At 44.3% G+C, this 18,172-nt stretch overlaps 1 long non-coding RNA gene across 4 annotated transcripts in view; it reads left to right on the top strand.

Annotated features, from left to right (window-relative positions):
* Positions 1 to 18,172, top strand: part of LOC125449042 (uncharacterized) — a 61,319-nt gene that overhangs the window by 5,880 nt on the left and 37,267 nt on the right. For 2 of the 4 annotated variants that reach the window (XR_007246801.2, XR_009443145.1), the window contains one exon: positions 6,102 to 6,231. This is a non-coding gene — a long non-coding RNA (uncharacterized LOC125449042). Of the gene's footprint in view, positions 1 to 6,098; positions 6,232 to 18,172 lie in introns of all 4 variants that reach the window. The other 2 variants (XR_007246800.2, XR_009443144.1) reach the window with 1 other exon arrangement.

The following is an 18,172-nucleotide window of genomic DNA, read 5'->3' as shown; positions in this document are numbered from 1 at the left end:
TTTGTCATTTAAGCAATTCTCTTTGGCGACTAAATCCGTACAATTTATGTTTGTGTCACAAGTCCATCTATCTTATTGTAAATATGCTTTCCATTCAAAAAAATTCTAATTTACTTTTTACCACACTTTCCTGTTATAAACCTATTCACTGATGTACAGATTTAATTAAAACATGCCCTTTCCTGTTCCTTTCTGTTTTGTCTTCAGCCGTATCACCATGCTGTTCTGATGCTACACCTTTTTTCTTTTGGATTTGGAAAGCTCCTTTCACCTGAACCCTGCTCCTGCCTCCCCTGTGTCAGTTTAAAGTCCCATCTATAAACCTTATTACGTGATTGACCAGGACACTGGTCGCAGCATGGTCCCAGTGGAGGCCCTCCCAATGGATTTTATTTTTAACTCACTCTTGGATTATTGTGTCTCTGGCTAGCCAGCACTTATTGCCCACCCCTAGCTGCCCTGGGACTGAGTGGCTTGCTATGACATTTTAAGAGGGCAATCACATTGCCGTGTGTCTGGAGTCCATTAGGCCAGTCTGGGTGAGGACAGCAAATTTCCATTCCTAAAGGATATTAGTCAGTCAGATGGGTTTTCATAACATCAGCAGTGGTAGCGAGTTTTGAGAAGATTTGTAGCTCAGGTTGAGGTTCTGGATGTGTTTGCTCACTGAGCTGGAAGGTTAGTTTTCAGACGTTTCGTCACCATTCTAGGTAACGTCAGTGAGCCTCCAACAAAGCGCTGGTGTTATGTCCCGCTTTCTATTTATCTGGTTAGGTTTCTTTGGGTTGGAGATGTCATTTCCTGTTCTTTTTCTCAGGGGATGGTAGATGGATTTGGAGCCAATGTGTTTGTTGATGGAGTTCCAGTTGGAAAGCCATGCTTCTAGGAATTCTCGTGGGTGTCTCTGTTTGGCTTGTCCTAGGATGGATGTGTTGTCCCAATCAAAGTGGTGTCCTTCCTCATCTGTATGTAAGGATATGAGTGATAGTGGGTCATGTTGTTTTGTGGCTAGTTGATGTTCATGTATCCTGGTGGCTAGCTTTCTGCCTGTTTGTCCAATGTAGTGTTTGTCACAGTTCTTGCAAGGTATTTTGTAGATGACGCTCGTTTTGCTTGTTGTCTGTATAGGGTCTTTTAAGTTCATTAGCTGCTGTTTTAGTGTGTTGGTGGGCTTGTGGGATACCCTGATGCCAAGAGGTCCGAGTAGTCGGGCAGTCATTTCGGAAATGTCTTTGTAGGGGAGAGTGGTTATGGTTTCTGAGCCAGTTTTGTCTGTTTGCTTGGGTTTATTGCTGAGGAATCGGCGGACTGTGTTCATAAGGTACCCATTCTTTTTGAATACGCTGTATAGGTGCAAGAACTGTGACAAACACTACATTGGACAAAGAACAGGAAATGACATCTCCAACCCAAGGAAACCTAACCAAATAAATAGAAAGCGGGACATAACACCAGCACTTTGGAGGCTCACTGATGTTACCTAGAATGGCGACGAAACGTCTGAAAACTAACCTTCCAGCTCAGCGAGCAAACTCACATCCAGATCAGCAGTGGTTTCATGTCATTCTGTCGATTCTTAAATCCACATTTTGCAAAATGATTGAGTTCAAATTCCACTATCTGCCATATTGAAATTTGAACCAGGGTCCACGTTTGCTGAGTTTCAAGATTAAGTCTAGCAATGATGCCGCCAGGACATTGCCTGTCCCGCTAATAGTGTTCTCATCTCTGAGCACTGATACCAGTGCAGCATGAGTCAAAATCCATTTTTCCTACACAGTTGTTTGATCCTGAAATCTTCCTGCACTCTGGTGGTATCCCTCACTATGTGGGTCTAATTGCTGCTTCTGCAACTTCACCAGATCATCAGCCAACTGATTTCCGCACTCCAGAGAGGTAAAGCAGCACACCAGGGTTGGAGACTGGGATTTTTTCCTGATCTCTGTGCGATTCAGTACCATTCTCCATGTGTAATGCTCACTGCACCAGTCTAACTTGAGTTTGTCTCTTTCACTGTCATCTATCGCTATTTATGGAGCTCCTGGTGCAATAGAATTCTCAACTCATGTCTCGTCCATCACCTCATTGAAGATGGTTGGTCAGCCAGAGAGTAAATGGAGACACATTTGGGAGCCTTTAAATCCTGAGTGAAGTAAGAGAACAGCAAACACTGTAGGGAGGAGTCTGAGGCCTTGAATTTGTAGACCTGTAAGTCATGACATAGATATGGTGTTGAAGAGGGAGTGGAGAACAGAAAGATCCCAGGCTCTGACAATTCTAGTGTGAAAGGTCTGTGTTCACCTCTTCTGTACTGAACCAAATGACGACAGCAAAGGAAGACCTAGATTATAAATCTGGGCCCGTGCTATCTTAGGGTCAGTAGTACCTCTCTCCAGGTGATAAGGACACGTGGGATATTTCTGTTCTGTGTTCCCTCTTCAATGCTGTGTCTCGAATATGCCTTGTGGGCCAGTGTTTTCAATCCCTCTAACTTCTACAACAGTTCTTGTATCTGTAATGACCTACCATCCCTATAAACCCTTTGCATATTTAAAACCTACAACTCTCCTATCTTTGTAACATCTTTCAGACTCAAAGCCACCTCTCTGTAAGTCCCTTAGCCATTCAAAGCCTCACTATCTGTATAGCCACCTCCAGTGCATACCCTTCCCATCGCCAGTACCATGTGCTATCTCACTTTTCTTCTCCAGTCATGACACTCCTTTCCCATGTGAACCACTCCTGTCCCAACAAATATCTTCAGCTGTCCAAGCCTCCCTATCACAATGAACTGCTGCAAGCCTCACTACTCTTTGTGTTCCTGTAATCTCTGTTGCTACAATCCTCCCGATCTGTGAACCCTGCTGCAGTCAATACAAACCTCCTTTCCTGAAGGTAGGAGGAATTGTAGTACCTGCAGGGTGTTAGAGGTAGAAAGTGCTGTGGAATCTAGGGGATGTCACAATTTCATACACTGGGTCACAAAGTTGAATCACGGATTTTCCTGATCAGACCACAGATTTCCAAAGCAAAATAGTTTGCAGTTGCAAATGCACAAGCCTGGGATCTTGCCGAGTTGATTTTGAAGCTCATTACTAGAATGGCTGAGCACAGCTTCAGGATCACAGGCTGTGAGATGCGTTCAGATGTGAATCTATTTGCCCATTCTGTTTGTGTGCCTGATATTGGCCTGATATTTCTTTGGTAGAAAACTCTCCATGCATCTCGTGACTTCCAGATCAAAATGACTGACCAGAGCTCACCTCAACAAAGCTGTCATTTAGAATAAGTTCAGAGATAATGGGAACTGCAGATGCTGGAGATTCCAAGATAATAAAATGTGAGGCTGGATGAACACAGCAGGCCAAGCAGCATCTCAGGAGCACAAAAGCTGACGTTTCGGGCCTAGACCCTTCATCAGAGAGGGGGATTGGGGGAGGGAACTGGAATAAATAGGGAGAGAGGGGGAGGCGGACCAAAGATGGAGAGTAAAGAAGATAGGTGGAGAGAGTGTAGGTGGGGAGGGGATAGGTCAGTCCAGGGAACACGGACAGGTCAAGGAGGTGGGATGAGGTTAGTAGGTAGCTGGGGGTGCGGCTTGGGGTGGGAGGAAGGGATGGGTGAGAGGAAGAACCGGTTAGGGAGGCAGAGACAGGTTGGACTGGTTTTGGGATGCAGTGGGTGGGGGAGGAAGAGCTGGGCTGGTTGTGTGGTGCAGTGGGGGGAGGGGATGAACTGGGCTGGTTTAGGGATGTAGTAGGGGAAGGGGAGATTTTGAAACTGGTGAAGTCCACATTGATACCATATGGCTGCAGGGTTCCCAGGCGGAATATGAGTTGCTGTTCCTGCAACCTTCGGGTGGCATCATTGTGGCAGTGCAGGAGGCCCATGATGGACATGTCATCAAGAGAATGGGAGGGGGAGTGGAAATGGTTTGCGACTGGGAGGTGCAGTTGTTTGTTGCGAACTGAGCGGAGGTGTTCTGCAAAGCGGTCCCCAAGCCTCCGCTTGGTTTCCCCAATGTAGAGGAAGCCGCACCGGGTACAGTGGATGCAGTATACCACATTGGCAGATGTGCAGGTGAACCTCTGCTTAATGTGGAATGTCATCTTGGGGCCTGGGATGGGGGTGAGGGAGGTGGTGTGGGGGCAAGTGTAGCATTTCCTGCGGTTGCAGGGGAAGGTGTCGGGTGTGGTGGGGTTGGAGGGCAGTGTGGAGCGAACAAGGGAGTCACGGAGAGAGTGGTCTCTCCGGAAAGCAGACAGGGGAGGGGATGGAATGGAAAAATGTCTTGGGTGGTGGGGTCGGATTGTAAATGGCGGAAGTGTCGGAGGATAATGCGTTGTATCCGGAGGTTGGTAGGGTGGTGTGTGAGAACGAGGGGGATCCTCTTGGGGCGGTTGTGGTGGGGGCGGGGTGTGAGGGATGTGTCGCGGGAAATTTAGAATAAGTTCTTTTCTTTCAGATAGTTTGAGGGACCTCAGAATTGTTTACCAAGCGGGGAGCGTGAAACTTCTGCATTGACTTTGACCCATGCAGTGAAATTTCATGGATTCTTCTGTTTTCTACATGCTGTCATTAATGTGATTGTTAAACCAGGGCATCTGGGTGCTGATTTTTATTTGATAATACCTCTGCTATGTATGATATAGTATTTCTAGATCGTCTGTAGGAATATAAATATCTGTCTGATGTTACCTCATCAACTTGTTCAGAGGTTAGTGAAGCAGGACCTGAGCAGTCACAGCAGGGAAACTTCAAGGCCTTTGTATATGGGGCTTGATACCAGACTGGATGAGAGCAGCTCAGAGTGAGTGACGAATAGGGGGCTTGGGATCATCCATTTCCGTATTGCTCTGTGCCAAAGACTCTCCTATCTCTCCCTAAGTGAAACTCTCTAATTCTCCAGTCCCTACAATATACCCTTGCTGTAAGCCCCTCTAGCTACTGAACATCATTCCTCTCTCTAACCACTCCAGCCCGTACAATGCAAGGGAAGAGGGTGGTGCTGATGAGGGACTTACTGTTTGAGAAATGCTGACAAAATACTTTCTACAAACTCCCAACTCAAGGGCAATCTTTCCTGCATGATTGTACCAGACTATGCCAAGATTGAAGTCCCCTTAATTAGCTCAGTTCTTTTGTTACAACTTCCAATAATTTCCTAATTAATGCAGCATTTAACAGTGCAATGGCATTGGGCCTGTAAACAGCTCTTCTGTTTGTTTTCCAATACTTAACAGCTACGTTGTGTTCACGTTGAATCCACTTCATAATCTGTGACCAACTCATTGGGAATGATTTTGTTATCTCTAGTTATCAGGCTTATTCCTTTTGCTTTCCCATACTATTTGTCTATCTGCAATGTTGTGTTCCTCAAATATTGATTTCACATCTTTTTTCCCCCCTTGTAACCATGTCTCCCTACTAGTGATTCACTCTTAATCGTTGACCTGTGTCACAGGTCAGTCTATCTTGTTGTAGATACTTTGTATGTTGAGGTAAATAGTGTTTTTATTTACTTTGACCACTGTTTCCTATCTTGTTTATTTTCAGATGTAGAATTTTCATTAAAATCTGCTCCTTTTCTGCTTGTCATCAGCCATGTCATAATGCTGTTATGATGATTCATCATTGTGCTTTGGATTTGAAAATTCTGCTTCATTTGAACACTGCCTTCTCTCAGTTTAAAGCCCTGTCTATAATCCTAGTTATGAGATTGGCCAGGACACTGGTGTCAATGCCACACCAGTGGAGCCCATCCCAGTGTAGTCTCACTTTGCCTGAGTGGCCATTGCTCTATGAATCAATACCACTTTTTTCCCTCTTGCACCATTGATTGTTCCTGAAATCTTCCTGCCCTCAGGCAGTATCACTCAGTATCTCTGCACATTGTATCCCTCACTATGCTGCCTCTGACATGTAACCACTCAGATTCTGAGACAGCTGAATTTTCCACTCCATGGACAATGAAGCAGCACAGGCCAATGATGGAGAATGGGGTTTGCCAGATCCCTGTGGGACTCAATAACATTCTACATCTGTATTCCTCACTGAATCAGTCCAGTTCCTGAGCCTGTATATTACTCTGTCTCCAGCAGATTCATGGGGAATTCCTGACTCTGCAAAATTCTCAACTCGTTCAGTAAAGTGATGAAAGAGACACATGTTGGTCAACCAGAAAAATAAAGGGAATCAAGATCTGGAGTCTTCATTAAGTCCTGCAACCAGGTAAGATCACTTTGGACAGAGCAGAGAGCAACTAGGAGGCTTGAAACAAAAACCTACAGGACATGTAGATACGGTGCTGAAGGGGGAGTACAAAAGATTCAGACTCAACCACCATCCCCTCTCAGAAGATCTACTTTATGCTTTGTTCTGAGCCTTCCTATGACAGTATAGGAAGTTGGCAGTTATCAATCCAGGTGTGTGCTGTCTTGGTGAGGACCAATACAACTGAGATGCAAGCATGTCCCCATGATAGTGGTAACAAAGTTGGGGAACGTCCTATTTTGTGACTTCTCTAGCACTGCATTTATGTCATGTCTCGTGGACCAGTGTGTTCAATCATTCTGACTCCTATAAACTACTATTACTGTCTCTGTAACCTCCTCCCCTCCCAACAATCCCTCCATATATTTGAAAGATGCTCCAATCCTGATTACCATCTCTATCTCTAACTTGCTTCAGTCTCTACAATGTACCTATACTACAGTCTCCTCCTCCAGAAACTGCAGTCAGTCAGTCATTCAACACAGAAATAGACCCTTCAGTCCAACTTGTGTATCCCAATCAGATTTCCTAAACTAAGCTAGTCACATTTGCATTTAGCCTACATCCCTTGAAATCTTGCCTGCCCAAATGTCTTTCAAATATTATGGTTCTTGCCTCTGCTTCTTCGTCCAGCAGTTCATTCCATATATGCACTATCCTCTGCATGGAAACTGTTGTCTGTCAGGTCACTTTTTACATCTTTCCCCTTCCTCCTCAAACCTATGCCCTCTAGCTTTGAACTCCCCAACCCTGGGTGGAAGACCTTGCTTATTAACTTTATCTATGCCCTTCACAATTTTATAAACCTCTGTAATGTAACCCTTGAGCCTCCTATGCTCGAGGGAAATACAGAGAACAATGATGAAAATATCCCTGCCAGGGTTCTTTGGGTGACTTCTTCGCTGTTTCCCACAATGTCCTGGAATGGACTTCATTTGGTCCTGGGGATTTGTCTGCCCAACTGCATTTTAAGATCACCACCACCACCTCTGTTATGTAGAATCTCTGAGATGTCACTATTTATTTCCCTGAGTTTCCTAGTCTTTCTCCACAGTAAGTTCTGACGTGAAATATTCGTTTAGGGTCTCGTCCATCTCCTGTGGCCCCCCACACGGATAGCTTCATTGATCTTTAAGAAGTCCCTACTAAAACTTCAGTGAGTTGCCATACCTTGTTTCCCAAGTGGAGGTCAAGTTTTGTCTGTTTTCCAGTAGGGTCATCTACATATTGATAGAAAATATTTTCTTGAACACATGTAACAAATTCATCCCATCCAAGACGTAGCACTGAGGCAGTCCCTGAGATTTGGAAAGTCAATGTCTGCTATCATTACACCCCTATTATTCTTCCAAATATCTGAGCTCTCCATACATATTTGCTCCTCAATTACCTTTTGATTACTGGGAGTCTTTGGTACAATTGTATCAGTGATCTCCGATTCTGACTACTTATTTCTTGTCATAGTTTTACTGGATGATCCCCCAGTAATGTCCTGTCTAAGTACTGATATGATATTTTCCCCTATCCAGAAATGTCATTCCTGCTACTCTGTACCAGCTTCAACCTTCTTCCTTACCTCATTACTGTTTAGGATACCACACACCTGCCAGATTAATTTAAATAGTGTCATGCAGCTCGAGTAATTATCCTGGTGAAGGAAATTTGCTCCCCCTCTCCCAATTTCTGTCTTCACCACCTTGTGTACCTGTACTGACACCTTCAGGGATCTTGGACTTGTACGCCAAGATCCCTTTGTTCTTCAGACCTCCGCAAAGACTCACTGTTCGATATGTACATCCATCATTCATTAGACCTCCCAAAAGGCATTACCTTGCACTTGTATCAGAAGTAAATTTCATCTGCCATTAATCTGCTCAGTTGATTAGCTGATATCAGCTCGAGACCGTCCACCTCGCTGTGAGCAACATGCCCAACTTTTGTGTCACTTGCAAACCTACTAAGTATACCTTCTGCTTTTGCATCCAAGTCATTAACATACATAGTAAACAGCAATGGTCCAACCCCAGATCCCTGTGGTACACCAGCAAGCAAACCCTCTGAAAAACAAAACCAGCCTGTCACCGATTTTTGGATCCAGTTTGACAACATGCCTTGGATCCCATGGCCTCCTGCCTTCTGGACCTGTCTTCCATGTAGAACCTGTCAAATGCTTTACTGGAGTCCATGTAAACCACATCTGCACTGCCTTTATCAGTATTTTTAACACCATTTTTAAAACTCAACTGAATTCATCAGACAGGATTTCCCACTACCAAATCGATGCCTACTATTTGTAATTGATGCCTGCCTTAATAGTGTTGATTCATCCTGTGCCTCAAAACTGGATTTGTTTTTTCCCCCAAGAACTTTTCTACCACTGATGTCAAACTATCTACTACATAATTATCTCGTCTAACCCTGCTGTCCTCCTTTTAAATGAAGCAACCTTATTAGCTATCCTCCAGTTATTCGGTATTTCACGTGTGGCCTGCAAAGTATTAAATGAGGCTGTAGACTTGCTTGTTGAGCCAGTGTGTTTGAATGCAGACATTTCATCACCCTGCTAGGTAATGTAGTCAGTACACCTCTGGTGAAGCGTTGGTGTTGTGAACACCAGCGTTTCACTGGAGGCTCGGTGACGAAAAGTCTGCAATCATACACGCCAGCTCAGTGAGAGAGTCTACGACCTCACCCACAACCTGAGCTATAAATCCCCTCAAACTTTAAAGTATTACATATATCTGCTCAGACCTCAGCAATCCCCTCGTGTGCCTCTCACGGCAGCCTGGGATACATTTCTTTGGGCACGGGTAACTTATCCACCTTTATTCCTGCAAAAGCATTTAATGAAGGGTCTAGGCCTGAAATGTCAGCTTTTGTGCTCCTGAGATGCTGCTTGGCCTGCTGTGTTCATCCAGCTCCATACTTTGTCTTGGATTCTCTGGCATCTGCAGTTCCCATTATCTCTAATACCTCCTCCTTTATTGATTAAAATGTTCTGGAACCTCCCCATCCCCACTGAAATCTCTGGCTACATCTCTATAATGTTTTTCCAACCCTTATCAACCTCCCCACCTGTTTGCCTTCCTCCATTCTCTGCAGCACGTGATACCACTACAACCTTCTCCAGATCCTACAGAACTCGTCCACCCTGTTCTACAGTACATCATTACCTCTGACCAGTTCTTTGTGTGTTTTATTTTAATCTTCCCTATGTTTTGTAACATTGCCAGGCTCCCAAATCTCCTCTATCTCTGACTTTCCCCTGTCACTACAATGCTCCCTATCTCTAACATCTTGCAGACACTAGAAACATTCGTGTATCTGTAACAACATCTTAATTGCTGTCACCACTTCCCATCCTTGCAGCTGCCTCCGTCTGTAACCTCTGCCAGTCTGAAGTACCCTGCCTAATCTGTAACCTTATTCATTGTCTACAACTCTTCAGTCTCACTAACTTCATCTAGTCGCAAGAACTGTCTCTAACTCTGTGATTGTCCAGAGCCACCACAGCTCTCCCTATTGCTGTTTTCTCATCCAGTCCTTCAAATGCACACCATGTAATCTTCTCTTGTTCCTATGCTACATGCTGACTGTATCCTCCTCCAGTTCCTGTAACCCTAGTGAATTTTGTGACCTCATCCAATGTCTGCAATGCTCTGTTATCAGATCAGTCCCGTCACCCATCCTTCTCTCTTGAACCTTGCCTAGTTCACACTATTCTCCTTATTTTTGTAAATACCCATGGTCTCTAAAACACTCACTGCACATATAAGCTTTTCCAGTTCTGACTGTCACCTCTTCCTGCCCTTGGAATTCTCCTTATGAGTTTAACCTTTACAATTCCTTATAGCACACCCTATCACTCTTGCCTGCTGCAACTGCTAGACCCACTCCTGTCTCTGTGAGCTCATCGAGATTGTATGAACTTCTCCTTGACTGTAACCTCCTCAGTCCCCCTCTACATCAGTGTAGTAATTAAGTCTTTACAACGCTGATGATCACTGTGACCTCCTTCCAGCCCTACAACACGGACTGTCTCTCTAACCTGTTCCCAACCCTACAGCCTTCCCTCTCTGTAATCTCCTCCACTCCCTATAATTGTTCCTCAGCCTGTAACTACCTCTAATCCATCAAACACTCCGTTCCTCCGTTAGCATCTCGAATCCCAAACGCTGTTTGTATTTTTTTACTCCTCAGTAAATACAGCCTTCCCTATTTATGTAAACCCCTACAGCACTGCCTACCTCTGATAGCTCCTTCAACCAATACAACTCTCCGTGCCTGTGCATTTGCCGTCAGTCCTTACATCCCTATCTATCTGTGTAACCTTCTCCAGAGTACTCTGGTCTCTTGAGCTGTCTCTATCTGTGTAATCTCTTCCAGACCCAAAAAATCTCCCTATCTTTAACTTTCTGAAGACCCACGACCCCCACTATCTGTAACCTGCTCCTGTTTCCCCCATCTCTAAATTGCTCCAAACTATCACCCACCCTGTCACTGTAACCTCCTCCAGTTTCTGCATCATCCAATTATCTCTCTAATCTTTCCCAGCTCTTAGAACCCTATCTATGGAACCTTCACCCTCCCCTACAGCACTCCCTATCTCAGGAGCCTACTCTAGTTTGTTTAATGCTCCCTTCTCTGCGAAACTGTCTCGAACCCCAATTGCTGTTTCTATCTCCAGAAAATCTGCCTGACTCCATAGCCTCCATTTCTAAATGCCTTCCAGAAGCTAACCCTTCCTATATCTATAAAAGTCTTCAGGTCGCTACGGTCCTCCATATCTCGATCTTCCTGTTGATGCAACTGTCTTTGCCTCTAATCTGTTCCATTTCCTAAAACACTTCATGTCTGTGTAAACCAACCCCACCCTACAATAATCATCATCCTTGTAAGCTGTTCTAACCCTCCCAGCGTCCGCTTCTTCATGAACTCCTACAGCTCTCCCTAACCTCCCTGTGGCCCAGTGATGCTCCCTACCTGTGAAACCACCTCCAATCCTTGCAACTCTCCCAATCTGGGTCATCTGCTCCAGATGAGACGATTGCTGTCTCTGTAATCTCCTCCACGCCTGACAACCCTTCCTATTTGTGTCAATCCCTTAAGACAACATTACTGTCCTGGTCCTGAAACAACTACCTACCATTCGTTTTTCCCTATTTTTGCAACATTCTCCAGTGTTTAAAATCTCCCTATCCAGGTAACGTCTTCCAGTCCCTCCAACATTCCCAACCTATGAAACCTCTTCAAGTCCCTACCTCCTGTAATAACCTCCTTCACCAGGAACCCTCACAATAACTGAAGCCTCTTTTAAAAAAACCATTGCAACCGTCCTAATATCAGCAAAATCCACCAGTCGTGATATTCCTTCCTATTTCTGTAACTTCTACCATCCTTAAGTGCACTTCTGGAAACTTTGCAGAGGAAGGAAGAATTGTAGAATCCAGGACAAGTTACAGAAGTGGAAAGGGTTGCAGAACCTAGAGGCTTGTATAAATATAGAATAGGATCCTTCTGGACATTAAATGTAGCAGGAATCCCAGAACTTTCAGGATGTGACCAAGGCAGAGTGGATTGTGGAACCTGAAGAACGTTACAATTTGAATCACAGATTTTTCCTAATTGGACCATGGAATTCAACAGCGAAATAGTTTGTGGCTTCAAATGCACAAGACTAAAATGTTATGAACTGATTTTGGAGATCTTTGCTAGAATGGCTGAACATAGCTTCAGATTCCAAGGCTGAGAGATGAGAGTTCAGATGTGAATCTTTGTTCATTCTGTGTACCTGACACTAACCTGAGCTGCTTTGCTAGAAAGCACTCTTCATTCATCTGGTGACTTTTGGGTCTACATGATTGACTAGAACTCACTTCATCAAAGCCTTCATTTGGAATATTCTTTTTATTATTATTTTTAAGTGGCAGTTTTGTGCGATGCAGGAATTGTTTGAGTGACCCTGACACAGTGCGCTGTTTTATGGATTCTGTTATTTTCTACAGATTGTCATTCAGAGGATTGTAGAAGCAGGGAATCGGAGTGAAATTTTTTTCTTTGCTTAGTGATTATAAGAATTTCAGTGATGGTGTGTCTGTGGGCAGTCAGTAATATTATCAATACCTATCTGATGGTATCTCACTGGTCTAGATGTTAGTACACTGAGTCTTGAGCAGCAAGAGCTGGGAACCTTCTTTATACATAGAATTTGGCACCAGACTGGGAGAGAATCATTTGCTGAGTAAATGACAGGTAAGGAGCTTGGGATATTCCTATTGTCTATTCTTGAACAATATAATTATCTCATTTTCATTAAGTGAGTCTCATGTTCCCTAATCTCTACAGTTCACCCTCATGGTAATCCTCTACAGCTGCTGAACATCTCCACTATCCTCCAGCCCTTTACAAAATGGCCTTTGTCTGCCACCTCCTGCAGTCCCAAGTGACCTTGTTCTTTATCTTGCAAATTCCTGTGAGCTGTGACGAAACAAACTTGAAGTGAGTTTGGGCCATTGAGGAAAATAACTTCTTTGCATCTTCATCTTATGGGAGGCTTGTCACTTAAACTGAGCAACCTAGTTTATCTCTCCATAAGAACACAGGCACCCTTTCAGTATCCACCCTATCAATTTCCTTGATCTCTGTTTTAATAGTCACCTGTTATCTTGACCCTCGGTGGCACAGGACCAAAGTGTCCAAGTTCCCCTCCTTCTATGTTGCTACAATTGCCTGTTATTCTACCCCTCCCTAATTCTGAAATCTACCGACCTCTGAACTCATTACACTCCTACAATCATCCTCAACAATGTGAACTCCTCCCAACCTTAGTGCTCCCAATTTCTAGTATTTCCCACAGCCGTGACCATCTCTGTATCTGTATCCTCCAGGTGCTACACTTTGCACTGTTCCTGTAAACTGCTCCAGCCCCTTCAAACCTCCTTGACTCTGGAAGGACTTGCAGATCCATCAACCATCCCTACCGGTTTAACTTCCTCCAGACTCTACAATTCTCCCTATGTCTGTAAACTCCTACAGCCACCTTATTCTCTGTTACCACTTCCAGTTGCAACTGGCCTACTTACATGTACATAATGTCAAGTCCCTACAACCATCCCAGTCTGTGGAACCTCCTCCAGATCTTAGAACTCTCTTGTGATCTCTGACTTGCTTCAGTGATTTCAAATCTCCCCAGTTCTGTAAACATCTTATAGTCCTCATGCCCCAGCTGATCATGAGGTGCTCCAGTTCCTAAAACCTTTCCTACTTGTGCATGCCATCCAGTGATACAAGTCTCCACACTTCTGTAATCTCCTGCAGTCCCTGCAATCCCCATTTCTGGAAAATTCTGCCTGCTGCTAGTACTCTCCCTAAATGTGTAGTCCAATCACTACAACCTCCTTTTCTGACTTGGTCCCTCCAGAACCTTTGTAACCTCCTTCAGCTCTGAAATCTCCAACATGGTGAACTCTCCTCTTGCCATTGCAATCCTCCCTGTTTCTTAACATTCTACAGTTCCTGTAACCATCCCTATCTGTGTATAACCTCTTTATTGGTGTCATTGCTTTGAGGCCATTATAGCTTCCGTGTATCTGTAAACAGCTCCCATCCTACAGTCGTAAGTGACTATAGTCCCCGCAACCCTCCCTATGCCTGTAACCACCTCCAGCCTCAACAAGACTCCCTATCACTGTCATATCTTGCAGTGTGCAAAACCCTCATTCTCTCTCAAATATTGCATAAGATCATGTCTATCTCTACAACATTCTTCAGTCCTACACCCAACCCTATCTCTGCAATCTAATTCAGCCCCCTCTATCTCTCTATTCCTGCAACTCATAAAGTCCTTCTCCTGGTAGCATTTTCTATTGCTTGCAACTATCTTTAACTTAGTAACATCATTCAGTCCGTGAAAGCCTACCTATGTCTGTAACCTTTTACCTATTCCTTAACCTGCACTCTCACTCAAATATTCCCTGCATTTTTAATTACAGTGAACAGTTATGATGTAACTGTCACTTCAGAAATGTGGCTGCAGAATGACCGTGGCTGGGAAGTGAATGTTCAAGGGTTGTGAAGATTTAGGTAGGATAAGCAGAAAGCCAAACTTGGTCAAGTTGTGTGGTGAAGCAAAGAAGCGATCAGTGCAATAATGAGACAACCAATTGAATCTGGAGATCAAAATGTAGATAATAAGGTGTAGAGCTGGATGAACACAGCAGGCCGAGCAGGAAGACTGACTTTTCGGGCCTAGACCCTTCTTCAGAGGTCTAGGCCCGAAAAGTCAGCCTTCCTGCTCCTCTGCTCTTGGCCTGCTGTGTTCATCCAGCTCTACGCCTTATTATCTCAGATTCTCCATCTGCAGTTTCTGCTATTGCTGAATCAAAATGTAGAGTCGTTTTGGGTGGAGTTGAGAAACACCCAGGGCAGCAGCAATTTGCAGGAATTCTTTTATAGGTGCCAGCAGAGATAATGTAAATACGGTTAAAATCAGGAAATTGAGTTGACTTATAGCTAGGGCAAGTACAGTAACTGAAAATAGCTTGTCTGTACTGGATAAGTAATGAGTATCAGTGCTGTAATTTGTGTATGAAATGGTTTTCTGTATGGCATGTCAAGGAGACATCAGGAGATGGTCTGTTCTAGATTAAATGTTGTCAGTAGAACTGTCTAATAATCTAATTAAAAAGGAGCTTTTTGGGCCGAGAACCACAATATTATGCAATCTTTTATTGAGTTTGAAACATATATTTAATGAAAACCATGCATTTAGGAGTGGAATTAGGCTCTTTGGCCCATTCTGTATGCTCTGCTCTTCAATGAAATCATAGATAGTAAGACCATAAGACATAGGAGTGGAAGTAAGGCCATTCGGCCCATCGAATCCACTCTGCCGTTTAAATCATGGCTGATGTACATTTCAACGCCACTTCCCTGCACTCTCCATAGCCCTTGATTCCTTGAGATCAAGAATTTATCAATCTCTGCCTTGAAGGCATTTAATGTCCCAGCCTCCGCTGCACTCCGTGGCAATGAATTCCATAGTCCCACCACACTCTAGCTGAAGAAATGTCTCCTCATTTCCATTTTAAATTTACCCCCTCTAATTCTAAGGCTGTGCCCACGGGTCCTAGTCTCCCTGCCTAACAGAAGCAACTTGCCAGCATCCACCCTTTCTAAGCCATACGTTATCTTGTAAGTTTCTATTAGATCTCTCCTTAACCTTCTAAACTCCAATGAATACAATCCCAGGACTCTTAGCCATTCATCGTGTGTTAAACCTGCCTTTCCAAGGATCATCCATGTGAATCTCTGCTGGACATGCTCCAGGGCCAGTATGTCCTTCCTGAGGTGTGGGGCCCAAAATTGGGCACAGTATTCTAAATGGGGCCTAACTAGAGATTTGTAAAGTCTCAGAAGCACATCACTGCTTTTATACTCCAACCCTTTTGAGATAAACAACATCACATTCGCCGCCTTAATCACGGACTCTACCTGCAAGTTAACTTTTAGAGAATCCTGGGCCAACACTCCCAGATCCCTTTGTAATCTGATAGCCCTCAACTCTACTTTCTTACCTCTTCCATCTTAGCCTTCTTTTCCTGACGAATAAGAATTGGACCATTTCTGCTGTAAGTGTACTCAATGAATCAGCCTTGACCCAGCCCTCTGCAGAAAAGAATTCCACAGTTTCACCACCTTCTGACTGAAGAAATTCCTCTTCCTCCCTGCCCAGAACAAGTAAGCCCTTACTGGGATTTTATGCCCTTTGGTTACACATACTTGCACAAGGGAAACCAAAGGAAGTAGCAAAGCTGATTATTGTCGGTACAGCAATGCATGTTGTCTACATGGACTTTACCAAGGCATTTTAGTAGGTTCCTTTATGGTAAGTTGGTCAAGAAGTTTAGAATCCATAGCAGTTGGAAAGTTGAATACAAAATTATCTCTATCATAGAAGGTGGAGATGTGTAATTTTGACTGGAGGTCAGTGATGGAAAGTATTACTTTTTGGAGTAGTGTCATGTTCAGTGCAGCCGTGGTGGGCTGAAGAGCCTATTGCTCTACTGTGCTGTTCTATTTTCTAGCTTCAAAGCATCTACCTTGCTAGGAACTGTGCTGCAACCTCTTTGTAGTTTATATAAGTGATTTGAAAGAAACTGTCAGCAGTTTGATTAGGAATTTTGTAGATGACATGAAAATTGATGGAGTTGTTAGTGAGGCAGGATATCGAAGGATGCACCAAATTGAATTTAATTGGACAAGTGGGAGTTGATACAAGTTTGGAGGTCAAATACAAGAGAACAGCATACTGTAAATGGTCTGACCCTTAAGAGCATTGATATAGAGAGGGATCTTGGGTACAAATCCACAGCTCCCTGAAAGTAGCAATGCAAGTGGATAAGTTGATCAGGAAGGCATATGGCATGCTTCCCTTCATTGGTTGCAGCATTGTTTGTAGAAGTTTGTGTGCCATTTTGCATCTGTATAAATCTTCATTTCAGCCATATTTGGAGTGCTGTGTGCAGTTCTTGCCACCACACTACAGGAAGGATGTGGAGGCTTTGGAGAGGGTGCAAAAGGGATTGACCAGAATGTTGCCAGGATGGGCATGTATAAATTTAAGGAGAGATTGGGCAAACTTGGATTGTTTTTGCTGGAGGGTTGGAGAATGAGGAATGATCTGGTAAAGGTATATAAGATTAAGAGAAACATAAATAATGTAGATAGCCAGTCAGAGTCTCTCTTGCAAAATGAAAACATCACATTAGGACACATCAGTTCAAGGCGTTTGAGAGATGTTTTAAATGAGATGTGTGAGGCAAGTTTTTATTCATAGAAGTCGGAAGGTGGCAGAAGCAGAAATATTAGCCAAGTTTCTATGTTGCATTTAGACAGACATGATCAAGCAGAGAATAGAGGGATATAGACCACCTACAGGCAAATAGTATTACTTTGGAATAGTGTCATGTTCGGTGCAGACATGGTGGGCTAAAGAGCCTATTGCTGTGCTATGATAATTGGACTCACTTGTTCACTCCACACTCCCCTCCAACCCCACCACACCCGGCACCTTCCCCTGAAACTGCAGGAAGTGCTACACTAGCACCCACACCTCCACCCTCACTCCCATCCCAGGCCCTAAGATGACCTTCGATATTAAGCAGATGTTCACCTGCACATCTGCCAATGTGGTATATTGTATTTATTGCACCTGGTGTGGCTTCCTCTACATTCCGCTTGGGAACCCTGCAGCCCAATGGTATCAATGTGGACCTCACAAGCCTCAACATTTCCCCCCCCTCCTCTCTCTACCCCCCCCCCCCCCACTGCATCCCGAAACCAGCCCAACTCCCCTCCTCCCCCCACTGCGTCCCAAAACCAGCCCAGTCTGTCTCCGCTTCCCTAACCTATTCTTCCTCTCACCCATCCCTTCCTCCCACCTCAAGCCGCACCTCCATTTCCTACCTAACACCTCATCCCGCCTCCTTGACCTGTCTGTCTCCCCTGGACTGACCTATCCCCTCCTTACCTCCCCACCTGTACTCTCCTCTCCACCTATCTTCTTCTTTTCTCTCCATCTTCTGTCCGCCGCTGCCGCCTCCTCCCCTCTCCCTATTTATTCCAGTTCCCCCTCCCCATCCCCCTCTGATGAAGGGTCTAGGCCTGAAATGTCAGCTTTTGTGCTCCTGAGATGCTGCTTGGCCTGCTGTGTTCATCCAACTTCACGCTGTTATATTGCCGTGCCGTGTTCTATTTTCTAACTTCAAAGCATCTACCTTGTCACAGCCCCTAAGAATCTCAGATGGTTCATTGAAATTCTCTCAATTTTCTAAACTCTAGTGAGTTCAACCTCCATCTCAACTTTTTCTCAGTAGAGAATCTCTCCACCCCTAAGATC

This window comes from Stegostoma tigrinum, chromosome 43 (assembly GCF_030684315.1).
Source record: "Stegostoma tigrinum isolate sSteTig4 chromosome 43, sSteTig4.hap1, whole genome shotgun sequence".
Taxonomy (NCBI): Eukaryota; Metazoa; Chordata; class Chondrichthyes; order Orectolobiformes; family Stegostomatidae; genus Stegostoma; species Stegostoma tigrinum.
The sequence above is the reverse complement of the archived record's forward strand: the minus strand, read 5'-3'. Positions and strand labels throughout refer to the sequence as shown.